Source organism: Aedes albopictus, chromosome 3 (genome assembly GCF_035046485.1).
Source record: "Aedes albopictus strain Foshan chromosome 3, AalbF5, whole genome shotgun sequence".
NCBI lineage: Eukaryota > Metazoa > Arthropoda > Insecta > Diptera > Culicidae > Aedes > Aedes albopictus.
Genome location: NC_085138.1, coordinates 291,401,590 through 291,413,808, shown reverse-complemented (window position 1 = coordinate 291,413,808; position 12,219 = coordinate 291,401,590). Strand labels below are relative to the sequence as shown.

The following is a 12,219-nucleotide window of genomic DNA, read 5'->3' as shown; positions in this document are numbered from 1 at the left end:
AAATCAGGTGCTGATGATTCAGGCAGCCAGGGGCAGTATAATACCCATGGTCTAAAAAAATCAAAAGCTAGAAAGCCTTGTGGATCCAATCCAATATCGTCCATTCAAAATCGTCTCCAGCGTAGGGAATAAAGTGCCCCGGGAATGTGTAAGTAAGTTCAATAAATGAATTCCACATAAAACTGTATCAATGAGTGCGTTTAAAATCATTCAAATAAACCTTCATCACGCCAAGGGTGCTTCGTCTGTGCTCAGTAGAAGATTTACTAAAGAAGATCTAGACGTGGGACTAATTCAGGAGCCCTGGGTAAATAACGGTAGGGTAATGGGATGCTCTTTACCGAACTGTAAACTCGTGTATCATGAAAATCAGTGTAAACCTAGAACTGCAATCTTAGTAAATAGGAGAACGAAATTTGTCCCAATTACTGAGTTCATTTCAAGAGATATTGTAGCTATCAAGTTGGAGGTCCCGACAATCCGGGGAAAAACTGAGGTATGCATTGCTTCAGCATATTTCCCAGGAGACGTTGATGATGTGCCTCCATCTAGTGTTGTAAGTTTCATTAATTATTGTAAGAGAATAAACGCTCAATTTTTGATTGGATGCGATGCGAATGCCCATCATACCATTTGGGGCAGTACCGATATTAATAAGAGGGGTGAGGATCTTTTGAACTACATTTCGTCTAATAGCATAGACATATGCAATAAGGGAGATTCTCCCACTTTTATTAACACAATTCGACAGGAGGTTCTAGATCTTACGATCTGCAGTGACCTGCTGTCGGAAAAAATTGTGAACTGGCATGTTTCTGATGAGGAATCATTGTCAGATCACAAACATATCAGGTTTGATTATAAAGCCGGATCAAATTTAATTGAAAGTTTTAGAAACCCAAGAAAAACAAACTGGGACCTCTATCGCTTTTACTTAACGCATGAAAATGCATATAAATGGGAGCAGATCATATCTGTTTCACAATTGGAAAGTTCCTCTGATGAGGTTATTGATAAAATGATCTCATCATATCATGCTAGCTGCACAATCCAACAGAGGTCATCCAACAGGGATGTCCCTTGGTGGAATGACAAGCTAGCAAAACTGAGGAAAGAATCTAGAAGATTGTTCAATAGAGCAAAGGCTACTTCTGATTGGGTTCAATACAAAAAAGCCCTAACAGAATATAACAGAGAACTGAGGCTAGCCAAACGAAAGGATTGGAGACGGGTGTGTGAAGACATCAATAACGCTCCTGCAGCTGCAAGGCTCCACAAAGTCCTTTCAAAAGACCATTCTAATGGTCTTGGAAGCCTCAAAAAGGAATATGGCAGTTTTACTGTCGATTCTTCTGAAGCTTTGAAAGAGATGATAAAGACTCATTTTCCGGGGTCGATTCCTTACTCGGCTGAAGATCAGGACTTAGACAAGGTAAACCATGTATGGTCGACAAATGCCTATCAGAAAGCCTGTGAAATCTTCACGCCATCGAGGGTCGAATGGGCACTGAGTTCTTTTCAACCTTTCAAATCTGCTGGGATAGATGGAATCTTTCCAGCGTTACTTCAACAAGGGAAAGGAGCGATTGGTCCGCTCCTAACCGAAATATTTAGAGCCAGTATCACTTTAGCTTACATACCTAAGGCATGGCGTAAGGTTCGTGTTGTTTTTATCCCAAAAGCTGGCAAAAGGGATAAAACAACACCTAAAGCCTTCAGACCTATTAGCCTTTCCTGTGTTCTGTTAAAGGTCATGGAGAAAATAGTGGATGACTTTATCAAGTCAACCAGCTTAGTAGAAATGCCTCTTAGCAAGTTTCAATTTGCTTATCAAACAGGTAAATCTACAATAACAGCGCTACAGTCGCTAGTCAGCAAAGTTGAGAAATCGCTTCAAGCCAAGGAAATAGCCGTGGTTGCTTTTCTCGATATTGAAGGAGCATTCGATAACGCATCCTACAGCTCAATGCGTTCAGCAATGGAAGCAAGGGGCTTGGATAAATGCATTATCGAATGGATAATATCGATGCTTAAAGATCGAGAAATCTCTTCCGTTCTTGGAGGTGCGCAACTATCAGTCAGATCTGTGAAGGGCTGTCCTCAAGGAGGAGTACTATCGCCCTTATTGTGGTCTTTGGTAGTGGACGAACTCCTTAAAAAGCTTATTAATCAAGGTTTTGAGGTTATTGGATACGCAGATGATGTAGCTATTCTGGTACGTGGAAAATATGACGACACGATATCCAGCCGGCTACAATCTGCGTTGAATGTTACCCTCAAATGGTGCCGAGAGGAGGGATTGAACGTAAACCCTTCAAAAACTGTAATAGTACCTTTTACTCGAAGGTTGAAACTAAATCTTATTGAGCCTTCTTTAAATGGAGTTCAAATTCAGTTCTCGGAAGAAGTTAAACATCTTGGGGTAACTTTGGACAAAAGACTGAATTGGAATTCACATTTAAACAATGTTTTAACTAAGGGTACGAATGCCTTTTGGGTCTGCAGCAAAGCCCTAGGAAAAACCTGGGGTCTTAGACCAAACATCATTCACTGGATTTATGTTGCGATAGTCCGGCCTAAGATTACTTATGCTTCACTTGTTTGGTGGCCCAAAACAAACGAGGTAACCTCTCAAGGGAAGCTAGGTAAGCTACAAAGACTTGCTTGTATATCGATTACAGGAGCAATGAAAAGCACTCCATCAGTTGCTTTGGATGCCCTTCTCAATATACTGCCTTTGCATCAATTTGTTAAACTACAAGCGGCAAAAAGTGCCCTGCAGTTTATCTGTTACAATAATGTACTAGATGGGGATCTTGTGGGACATTTGAGGATCATCAAAGACTTCAAATTAAACATGGACATAAAAACAGTAGAAGATTGGATGATAACAAAGACCAACTATGATGTTCCCTTCAAAGTGATGAAACCATGTCGCTATGTTTGGGATGCTGGTGGGCCAAGTTTACGTCCAGGTTCTATTGTATTTTATACTGATGGGTCCAAGATGGGTGAAAATACAGGAGCCGGTGTTTTCGGCCCTGGTATCAGTAAGGCTATACCAATGGGATGCAGTCCCACTGTATTTCAAGCAGAAGTTCAAGCCATTCTAGAGTGTGCCAACATTTGTCTGAAAAGAAATTATAGGTTTGCTAAGATCTGTATATTTTCGGACAGTCAGGCGGCTCTAAATGCGCTAAAGGCTTTTACTTGTCAATCAAAGCTAGTGTGGGAATGCATTATTTCTCTGAAGCAATTGGCCAGTAGGAACGAGGTAACTTTATACTGGGTGCCCGGTCATTGTGGAATTCTGGGAAATGAAAACGCCGACAATTTAGCCAGACAGGGTGCAGCATCAAGCTTTGTAGGCCCTGAACCTTTCTGTGGAGTTCCTGAGTGTGCTCTTCGGATGAAACTAAAAACTTGGGAAATGTCCACGGTAGAATCTAACTGGAATGCCACGGATACATCCAAGCAAGCGAAAAGGTTTATAAAACCCAGTGCAGAAAAAGCCAGGTCCTTATTAAACCTAAACAAAAAAGATCTCAGGGTAATTACTGGTCTAATGACTGGTCACTGCCCGAGTAAATATCATCTAAGTAAGATTGGAAAAATCCAATCCTCCGAGTGTCGTTTCTGTCAAACGGAAAACGAAACTGCTGAACATTTACTCTGCAACTGTGGAGTACTATCCAATCAGAGATTGGCGGTTTTTGGTAAAGGGTTTCTAGAGCCCTTGGTAATTTGGCGAAGTAATCCCAACAGGGTAATAAACTTCATAAAACGAGTTGTGCCTAGTTGGGATCAGGTGTTACATCAACCATTGTCCATCACAGCTCAATTGTGACAGGATATTTGACTAGCACCAAATTAAATATGGGTCATACCACAATATTCCTAAATAATGGACGCAGTGGTTAAAAGGCTCTACAGATGAGGAAAAAAAAAAAAAAAAAAAAAAAAAATCGATTGGTTTTCTAGGCCGAATGAGAATAAGAAAATCAGTTATGTTTTATACTTGTTTCATATTGTTCACTTAAAATTGTGGGAATTCCCTTATGAAATCTATTGAAAATTTAGACATCATTATAGGCTTCATTTGCCACACTGAATAAAGGATATAAAGCTTTTCTAATAAGACTTTCTTATATTTTTTCATGCCTACTGTAGGATCGTAGCAATCCATGATGTACGGTTAGATATTGTTATGGAATTAACTGTCATTGTTATTAAAACCACCGAACGAAGGAGTTTACACCTACTTGCTACTTGTTAAGACACAGTCATTGCTCGAAGCTCTATCTGATCCAACTAGGACACATTGATGAGATTCTTGGGGGTAATCATTTTTTATAATCATATACAGAAGTATGTAGTCAAATGGAAACGCTTGATACCTATTTTCAGAAGTTAGTTTATGTAAAAATAGTGATGTCGATATGAAAGGAAAAGGAGTAGATAATTTAGAAGACCTTTGTTTTAGTCATTATTGATATAAGATCAGGATGTGAACGCACATTCAAATACCTACGTCATTTGATTTCTTAAAACCGATACTGAAGAAAACAAGAGTATGTCGACATTAAAGAAGAAGGACTATGAGTTCTTATAGATTTAGGATCGGGATGTGCGCGCACGCACGTCCCGGCTACCAAAAATTACACACACGAGATATCCACTTGAGGGATATTCACAGGAGTCAACCGGGCACGAGTGTGCAATGGCCCAGTCTCGTCCTGGGGGAACCGCCTTGTTGATCACGGTAGCCCCTGTGCCAGGTAAGTATGCTTCCGAAATTCTTGAGGCAATAACTGGATGCTGACGAGCAACGTTTCTCTATCGATAGGTTTCCTTAGTGGAATGAGAATGAGAAAATCAGGTACCTAAGTGTGATATCTTTTTAATTTTAATAAAAAAACTGTAAAATTCCTCGTAGGCAATCTTATTGCAATTTTAATTTTATTTTGTTCCTTCTCCACTGATTCAAGTATTTAGAGCTTTTCTTATAGGATTTCTTGGTTTATATTTTCTAACCTAAATGTATAGACATAGCCATTTCTCATGCCTCAAGGTGTTTGACTTCTCTCTCTCTCTCTTCTTGGCGTAACGTCCACATTGGGACAAAGCCTGCTTCTCAGCTTAGTGTTCTATGAGCACTTCCACAGTTATTAACTGAGAGCTTCCTCTGCCAATGACCATTTTGCATGCGTATATCGTGTGGCAGGCACGAAGATACTCTATGCCCAAGGAAGTCAAGGAAATTTCCTTTACGAAAAGATCCTGGACCGACCGGGAATCGAACCCGTCACCCTCAGCATGGTCATGCTGAATACCCATGCGTTTACCGCCTCGGCTATATGGGCCCTGGTGTTTGACTTATTTTCCTCAAAATGCTAACAACGTGCAAATGTTGGCCTGTTCATCGCACCACCAAATTCAATCAGAATATACAACACCTAGGTTTTGGAGAAACATTTTGCTGGTAATCCTCATGGTCATGCAAATTAGTATACACATACTGTTTCTTTTGAAATAGGTGTTGCATATTTTGATTAATAAACTTCAGCAGCTATCTTGAAACTCTTGAAATAATTTGAAATATATTTCGATATTATATGACTCAATAATTCACACTTGCCAACGACATTGTAGACTAACTGTGTTGCGGCGGTTATGCAAGAAATTTAGTGAAACTGGCAACACGTATTTGAAGTACCATTTCGTATATTTATTCCATGCACATTGTGATATGCATTAGATAGTGTTAAAGTTACTATCAGTTGGAGCGGTTGTATCTGTACCAGAATAGGCTCTGAAACTATCATGTAAGACCCTAATTATATTTTATAAGTACATTTTTAATACAAACAGAAATAAATTACAGCATTGAAGCTGACGTAAAATAAACGCTGCTTTCGATATGAGTTTCGCCGAACTAGAGATGAATGCTCCCAACAAACTGTTATTTCATGAAAGTCAGAGATGTAGTCTTCGAAGAGCATTGCCCTACTATGGGACTCAAATACGCATGATTTAAGTTCATCTATTGAATCAGGGTCGTTCTGAATAATTCAATAATAATTATTATGATTTTATCTTATCTAAGTGAGTTTTTTTGTTTCAATTTGATCTAAGAAACTTAAATTAACATGTACTATTTTTGCCTTGCAGCTGTCATACGAACAAAGCTCGATACGAACAGTTTTACGAATACGCTATAAAATTTCTTGAGGCTAAAAATAACATAAAAGAAAAAAATGAAAACGGAGGAAAATACTGTGATATTATACCTTATATGAATTTAAGATCGGGATGTGCGCGTACGCAAGTCCCGGCTACCAAAAATTACACACACGAGATATCCACTTGAGGGATATTCACAGGAGTCAACCGGGCACGGATGTGCAATGGCCCAGTCTCACCCTGGGGGAACCGCCTTGTTGATCACGGTAACCCCTGTGCCAGGTAAGTATGCTTTTGAAATGCTTGAGGAAGACACCAGATGATGACGAGAAACGTTTCTCTGTCGATTTATTGGCTAAGGGAAACAAGAATGTAAAAATCAGGTGAATTTTATATGTATTCGCGTAAATATTCTTATTGAAATTTAAACATTGGTGTTTGCATTTTCGCTAATTGGAGAATATATAACTTCTCTTATTCGATCGTCTCGTTTTATCGTTGCCTATACATGGAGACACAGTCATTTAACAAATTTTGTGGCGTTTGGCATAACTGTGAGTGACTACCGTGATTTCGGGTGCAGTTGATCACTTTTAGTAGTTTTTGGCGAATCATTTTTGAATACTTATCGATATGGATAAAATGTATACTTCAAAACAAGTACGGCCATGGGCTTCATCAGTCAACGAGGTTAAAACTTTTACTGCAAATCATTTTATTACAAAAAATATCATTTGAAATAAAAAATCAAAAATTTTAATTTCGGGGTGAAATTGATCAGTCAGTGAAATGTTTTTGTAAGTGCTGAAAATATTTTTTCCTTCTGAATTAACCACTCCGGAATGCGAAAAGCTAGGGTATCGCGCTACTTGGGCGGTGGTTTTCTTCGTCTGTTATTTTCGTCTGTTTTCCACTGTAACTCGGTCAATTTTGAACCGATTGACTTGAAATTTTGTACACGGGTAGATACTATACCTATCTCACCGCATTCCAAGAATTGTGTCAATTGGTTCAAGATTGACTGAGTTATAGTGGAAAACAGACGAATATAGAAGCCACCGCCCAAGTAGCGCGATTCCCTATGCAAAATTTTTACAAATTTACTAAAACTTTAACTATTTAAGTTTGAAATTTAATAAATCTTAAGAAAACGTCTGAAAGTATGCAATGTCCATACTAAATATTTTATAACTCCCGGAAAAGTACAATTTTATACATAAATTTCAATATTTATAGAGTTTTTGATGACGAAATCGGGTTTAGCGAATACTTGGCAGCTGGAAACATTCATTCGAATATTTATTCCATGTGCGATACAGCTACGGTAACAAAAGTTTGAAAGTGTCTTTGAAGTTCGCCTGACAGGCAGTTTCGGAAAATATTGAATTTTATACAGAAATATGTAACAAATTGGCTGTAACACATGTAAGCTCATCATTCGATAATTCTTGAGCTAGATGATGAACAGTTTTTACAAATTGTTTTAAGTTTAAAGCGTTATTTTTACCAAATAAAAATGGCTCTCTCGTCGATCAATTTCTCCCGAAATCACGGTACTCTGATTTAGATGAATTAAGCTGCATTTTGTTTCGTGCATTTTGATTTCTCAACAGTGAAATCTTATTTGAAATACAACCACTCAGCATGTAAATACAATAAGAACTCTAAACTGCATCACAGTAGGATGTATTAGTATGATAGAACTAGTGCATATGTAGTCAGATGGAGACGCTTGATTCCTATTCCAGAAGTGTATTTTTGTAAAAATCAGAGTAATATCGATATGAAAAAAGAAGTAGATAATTTGGAAAACTTCTATTTTAGTTATTATTGATATAAGATCGAGATGTGCGCACACGCACTTCCCGGCTACCAAAAATTACACACACGAGATATCCACTTGAGGGATATTCACAGGAGTCAACCAGGCACGGATGTGCAATGGCCCAGTCTCACCCTGGGGGAACCGCCTTGTTGATCACGGTAACCCCTGTGCCAGGTAAGTATGCTTTTTCAGGTTCAACAAGAAGGACTGGATGCCAGCAATGGATGTTCTTCTATCGATTTTTCTTGTAGATTGAAACGAGAATGAAGACAGCTAGGTAAATTTTTACCCCTTTAATTTCGTCCAATTAGGCAAGAAGACTCGTAGGGATTCTTATTGCAATTCTGAAAGTTATGTTTTTTTTCGCAGCTTGGAATATGAAGGGCGTTCTTATTTGCACACTCTATTTTGTCATTAACATGGAGTTATTTTTTTAAATAAAATTCAATAAAGGCATCTTATGTAATTGTATTGGTAAGTTTCTGTAAACGGAGGTAATATTGATCAATTTTCTTCATGATTTGTCCATGTAAACTTTGCACTTTTTATATTTGATGCTAGTACACCTTCTTGGAACGTGTTAAGCAATTGTTCATAACATTTCGAGAGATGTACAAAACTTTTTAAACAACTCATGATTTTATTAGATTTTTAAATATAAAATACTCCTAGTTGTGGATAACGCCAAAAGGTAGACAATTTCATTTGAAAGTAATTATAAAGTTTGAGTAAATTTATTTTTTTATTGCGAAGTAAACTTTCAATGAAAAATTTGGAAGTGAGACTTATTACAATACAGTAACTCCGAACTCCACACCGCATGTGGCATTAATGTCGTTATATTTGTACACTGACGACATTTGAAAACGGGTTAATTTCACTCTGTTTTACGGTACCGTAACGAGGTCGAACTGATCGCTGAATAAAATTGATCAAAAGTTTTTCCACTAGATCAAACATATTTTAAATAGTGCCCTGGTGATCAACTTTACCACGATTTATGGTACAATTTTGACACCGGTGAGGAATAACGTTCTGGAACTTCAGCTGCGATTTCAATAATGAGATCAAACATGGGAAAGAGATGTGAACAACAAGATTCATTAAACCTGCTGTGCACTATGCCGCAAGCCACATGGGGACGCATGGTATTTGTTTTAAAGAGCGTCATTCAGCTCAAACGAGGTGAAAAATTTGTCATAGACCAACCTAAAAGCAAACAAAGCAGATCGTTGCAAAATGAGACGGGTTTTTCAAATATTCTTAACTTAACCATGTATGAGACCGGGATGTGCGCGCACGCACTTCCCGGCTACCAAACATTACACACACGAGATATCCACTTGAGGGATATTCACAGGAGTCAACCAGGCACGGATGTGCAATGGCCCGGTCTCACCCTGGGGGAACCGCCTTGTTGATCACGGTAACCCCTGTGCCAGGTAAGTATGATTTTTCAGGTTCAAGAAGAAGGACTGGATGCCAGCGATGAATGTTTCCCTATCGATTTGTTTGTATAATGAAACGAGAATGAAGACAGCTGGGTAAATTTTTACCCCTTTATTTTGTCTTATTAGTCAAGAAGACTCGTCGTAGGAATTCTTATTGTAATTCTGAAAGTTATGTTTTTTTTTCACTGATTGGAAAATAATAAGCTATTGATCAATTTTTCTGAGGTTTTCTTAATAATTTCTCTATGAAAACGTTGCACTCTTTGTTTTGAACAAGTATGCCTCCTTGGTACGTGTTAAAAAATCGATAGATGTTCAAAACTTTTTAAGCAAGTTATGTAACGCCAAAAAGTAGACAATTTCATATGGAAGAAATAAAACAATAAAAATTCCCCTAGATTAGATATATTTTAAATAATGTCCTGGTGATAAGCATTACCATGGTTTACGGTACCATTTTGACACCAGAGCGGAATAACGTTCTGGAACTTCAGTTGCTTTTTCAATAATGGGAGCAAACATTGGAAAGTAATGTAAACAACATAATTGATTAAATCTAGACGCTCTGCACAGTGCCGCAAGCCCCATGGAGGCGCATGGTATTTGTTTCGAAGAGCGTCACTCAGCGTAAACGAGGTGAAACATTTCAGGCCAAACATGTCTAAAGGTCCTATCTGCAGAAGAGAGGCTCTCTTTGGTTTTCCTCTCTTTCGTTAATATCTCAGCTGATTATTAGTATTATGATTGTCTCCTTGTATTGAACGATGGTCAAAACAATCGTCTTTTGATTTGCACTGCAAAAATAGTTGAATAGTGTACCATTACATTGCAATAATTGAAAGAGAAAGTGAACAAAGAGAGCCTCTCAATTGCAGATAGGACCTATTGAAATGTTTGGCCTGATTTATCTGAAACCAACGTAAAAGAAAACAAAGCAGATCCACATCGTTGCAGAGTGAGACAGAGTTCTTGTAGTTATTCATAACTTAACCATGTATGAGATCGGGATAGGCGCGTACGCACGTCCCGGATACCAAAAATTTCACAAACTGGATGGATATTCACAGGGGTCAACCAGGCACGGATGTGCAATGGCCCAGTCTCACCCTGGGGGAACCGCCTTGCTGATCACGGTAACCTCTGAGATAGGTAAGTATGCTTTCGAAATGCTTGAGAAAAGGACCTGATGACAATGAGCACCGTTTTTCTATCGATTGGTTTTCTCGGTCAAATGAGAATAAGAAAATCAGTTATGTTTTATACTTGTTTCATATTGTTCACTTAAAAATGTGGGAATTCCCTTATGAAATCTATTGAAAATTTAGACTTCATTATAGGCTTTATTTGCCACAGAATAAAGGATATAGAGCTCTTCTAATAAGACTTTCTTATATTTTTTCATACCTACTTGCTACTTGTTAAGACACAGTCATTGCTCGAAGCTCTATCTGATCCAGCTAGGACATATTGATGAGATTCTGGGGGAAAATTAATTTTAATAATCATATTCAGATGTATGTAGTCACGTCTCCATGTGATACCTATTTTCAGAAGTTAGTCTATGTAAAAACAGAGTGATGTCGATATGAAAGGAAAAGAAGTAGATAATTTAGAAGACCTTTGGTTTAGTTATTATTGGTATAAGATCAGAATATGAGCGCACATTCAAATACCTACGTCGTTTAATTTCTTAAAACCGACACTGAAGAAAACAAGAGTAGGTCGACATTAATGGAGAAGGACTGAGTTATTATAGATTTAGGATCGGGATGTGCGCGCACGCACGTCCCGGCTACCAAAAATTGCACACACGAGATATCCACTTGAGGGATATTCACAGGAGTCAACCGGGCACGGATGTGCAATGGCCCGGTCTCACCCTGGGGGAACCGCCTTGTTGATCACGGTAACCCCTGTGCCAGGTAAGTATGATTTTTCCGGTTCAAGAAGAATGACTGCATGCCAGTGATGAATGTTCTCCTATCGATTGTTCAATAATAAAACGAGTTTAATAAAACGAGTATGAAGACAGCTAGGTAAAGTTTTACCCCTTTAATTTTGTTCAATTAGACTTTAAGGATTCTGCAATAAGGATTCTGATTGCAATTGTAAAAGGTATGCTCGTTTTGCCATCACCAATACACATATAGAATCATATTTTAATATCATCCTTCTTGCGAATAACGCCAGAAGGTATACAATTTCATATGAACGTATTAAACACTTTGAGTTAATAGATTTTTTTTTCTATTAAAAACCGGAAATTATAATGGCTTATTCTAATACAGTACAAACTTAACACCATATTTAGCATTCATGTCGATTCGTTTATACCTTTATGACATACAATTTTCTTGATTTCTATGTCTTATCGTTGCTTGATACTGCAGATTACGAATACTATTAGTTAACAGTAGCGGTATCAATGAAAAATATTATCAAATTCATGATAGAAATGTATCAATGTTGCTCTGTTTTACGGTGCCGTAAAACGAGGTCGAATTGATAAAACGTTTTTCTGCTAGATTAAGCATTTTTTAAATAGTGCTATATTAAGCATATTTTAAACGTTCTAGAACGTCAGTTGCGTTTTCTAGAATGGGAACAAACATGGGAAAGTAATCTGGGCAACAAGATTCGTTGAACCTAGACGCTCTTCATTGTATTACAATATGTACAAGGCTCATGGTGGCGCATGGTATTTGTTTTGAAGGGCGTCACTCAGCTCAAACGAGGTGAAAAAAATATCGGATACCAATG

At 37.9% G+C, this 12,219-nt stretch overlaps 5 non-coding genes and 1 pseudogene across 5 annotated transcripts; all 6 read right to left on the bottom strand.

The window, feature by feature from the left end:
* Positions 1-4,620: 4,620 nt before the first annotated feature.
* On the bottom strand, positions 4,621-4,786 carry LOC115257914 (U1 spliceosomal RNA). Its single transcript, XR_003893407.2, has one exon. It is a non-coding gene; the product is annotated as a U1 spliceosomal RNA (small nuclear RNA).
* Positions 4,787-6,307: 1,521 nt separating this feature from the next.
* Positions 6,308-6,473, bottom strand: LOC115257942 (U1 spliceosomal RNA). The gene has a single exon (XR_003893434.2). It is a non-coding gene; the product is annotated as a U1 spliceosomal RNA (small nuclear RNA).
* A 1,551-nt stretch (positions 6,474-8,024) lies between these two features.
* Positions 8,025-8,190, bottom strand: LOC115257936 (U1 spliceosomal RNA). The gene has a single exon (XR_003893428.2). It is a non-coding gene; the product is annotated as a U1 spliceosomal RNA (small nuclear RNA).
* A 1,102-nt stretch (positions 8,191-9,292) lies between these two features.
* LOC115257927 (U1 spliceosomal RNA) lies at positions 9,293-9,458 on the bottom strand. Its single transcript, XR_003893420.2, has one exon. It is a non-coding gene; the product is annotated as a U1 spliceosomal RNA (small nuclear RNA).
* Positions 9,459-10,461: 1,003 nt separating this feature from the next.
* On the bottom strand, positions 10,462-10,616 carry LOC134284333 (U1 spliceosomal RNA; annotated as a pseudogene).
* Positions 10,617-11,223: 607 nt separating this feature from the next.
* LOC115257923 (U1 spliceosomal RNA) lies at positions 11,224-11,389 on the bottom strand. The gene has a single exon (XR_003893416.2). It is a non-coding gene; the product is annotated as a U1 spliceosomal RNA (small nuclear RNA).
* Between the last annotated feature and the right edge of the window lie 830 nt (positions 11,390-12,219).